The sequence below is a fragment of the Carlito syrichta genome, unplaced genomic scaffold (genome assembly GCF_000164805.1).
Source record: "Carlito syrichta isolate Samal-C Ts95f unplaced genomic scaffold, Tarsius_syrichta-2.0.1 Scaffold308835, whole genome shotgun sequence".
Lineage (NCBI taxonomy): Eukaryota > Metazoa > Chordata > Mammalia > Primates > Tarsiidae > Carlito > Carlito syrichta.
This window is the reverse complement of record NW_007252931.1, coordinates 791001-793452: the sequence shown is the minus strand read 5'-3', so window position 1 is coordinate 793452 and position 2452 is coordinate 791001. Positions and strand designations below refer to the sequence as shown.

Genomic DNA, 2452 nt, shown 5'->3' with positions numbered 1-2452 from the left:
AACTCAAAAAAAAAAAAAAAAAAGAATAAATGAATTATGAGCTGGTCATATGGCGAACACGCAATAAAAGCTAGTTATTATCCTTGTCTTTTTCTCCATTTACCATTCCTTAGTGCTATTGCAATAATCAATCAATATTTATGGGATACCTTAATCCAATCAGTTAATAACCCATCAAGTGCCTATTATATAAAATGTCCTATAAGGTCGACATTGAGAATTTCTCCAACATTCAGCCCCATGCCTAACTCATTGCAGGTGCTTAATATGTTTTTGTTAAGTGAATGAATAGATAATTGATATTATATGCAGGATTTTTATATTTTTATATTATACTGGGGAGTTGTGGGAAGTAAGATTGTACAGTTGAAAGGGCTGTAGATTATGAAAGGTCTCTGAAGCTACGGAGAGAAAATTAAACTTAATATAATAGGAAGAAGTCAATGTGAATTCCTGATGAGGGAAATGACATCTTAATTATAATGACTATTTAGCACTAGGGGTTTACATTGTGCTTTCCCATATACCATTTCCTTTGAATAACACCAGATCCCTGGGATATAGGCATATGTTTTAGGGAAACTTCTCCAAGTCTGGTTCTTTTTTTTTCTCCCTTGGTATCTTTTTTTCATTCATTTATTCCATGTTTTCAACAAAGTTAGTAAGGCATAGCCCTTAACCTCAAGGGTCTGATAGTTTAGTGGTGAAAGACAGAGAAGTAAACAACAGGGTTGGTGAGGGTTAGGAGGAAACATTTCCCCAAATCCCAAAGGGAATGACATCTGAACTTCAACCAAAAGGAGGGCTAGAGGTTAGCCAAGGGAAAGGAGAGAAGAATACATTTTAGGTAGAGTGAAAAGCAGATGCATTGATTGTCCTTGAAATTCCTGGGGGGGAGAAAAAACAAAAAAACACAACAGATGTGAAGAACCAGGGGCTTTCCATTTATTACTTTTCTTACGTTTTCCCACTGGTCTTCAACTTTTTCTTCTGGTTTCAAGGGCCCTGGAAGTTGTGCCTCTACCTCAACACTGGGGTTCCAAAGAACCATACCACCTGTTGATGGCTCACTTTCTCTACCTATCTATTTTTAAATTTTAAAGATGTGGGGTACAATTCGGGGTTAGGTATACAATTGTTCATTATGCAAGTAACCTTGTTGATGAGGTGTGCCTCCCCTCCCCTAGAAGTTTCTATTGCCAATCCCCTTCTTATAGTATTATGATAATTGTTCAAGTTCCGCTTATGAGTGAGACCAGGTGGTACTCAGTTCTTTGTTTCTGCGATAGATCGCTCAGTATTATAGACTCTAAGTCCATCCAGGATGCTGCAAAGTTCATAATTTTGTCCTTCTTTGAGGCTGTATAATATTCCATCGTGTATATGTACCACTTTTTTTTTTAAATTTCATTCTCTTTTGATGGGCAGCATGGTTGGTTCCATATTTTTGCTATTGTGTACAATGCTGCAATAAACATGCGAGTGCAGGTATCTTTTTCATAGAGTGATCTTAGTTCCTCCAGGTATATTCCCAGTAGGGGATTGTGGGGTTGTATAGAAGGTCGATTTTTAGATCTTTTAGGAATTGCCAAACTATTTTCCACAGAGGTTATACTAGTTTACACTCCCACCAACAGTGTAGAAGTGTTCCATTTTCCCCACATCCTCTCTAGCATCTGTTGTTTTTTGAGTTATTGATGATGGCCATCTTGAACAGAGTTAGGTGGTATCTCAGTGTGGTTTTAATTTGCATTTCTTTGATGATTAGTGAGACTGAGCACTTTTTCATGTATCTGTTGACTGCTCTATGTCTTCTTTTGAGAAGTGTCTGTTCATATCTTTTGCCCACTTTGTAATGGGGCTGTTTGTTTTTTTCTTTACGGCACTTTTGTGTTCCTTGTAGATCCTAGATGTTAGGCCTTTGCCAGATATACAGTTGACAGTTTTTTCCCCCAGTCTGTGGGCTGTCTCCCTGATCTCTTAATGGTTTCTTTCACTTTGTAGAAGCTTGTCAGTTTGATGAGGTTCCACTTGTTTATCTTATCTCTATGGCAAGGGCACTTGGGGTTTTGCTCAGGATTCGATTGCCAGTTCCAATTTCCATAAAGAAGTCTCCTGCATTTTCTAAGGTTCTTATAGTTTGAGGTTTTATGTTTAGGTCTTTGATCCATTTAGAGCTGATTTTTGTGTATGGTGATAGGTGGGTGTCTTGTTTTAATCTTCTGCATGTGATCAGCCAGTTTTCCCAGCACCATTTACTGAATAGGTTCTCTTCTTCCCAGTGGTTGATGATGAAGGCTTTGTTGAAGATGAGATGGTTGAAAAATTGCAGTTTTGCTTCCAGAATCTCTATCCTGTTCCATTGGTCTATATGCCTGTTCTTGTACCAGTACCAAGCTGTTTTGATTATTGTAGCTTTATAATAAAATTTAAAGTCTGAGAGTGTGATACC

At 37.7% G+C, this 2452-nt stretch overlaps 1 protein-coding gene across 3 annotated transcripts in view; it reads left to right on the top strand.

Annotated features, from left to right (window-relative positions):
- The window catches only part of ITGA10 (integrin subunit alpha 10), an 18941-nt gene that overhangs the window by 13387 nt on the left and 3102 nt on the right, over nt 1-2452 (top strand). The window lies entirely within an intron of this gene.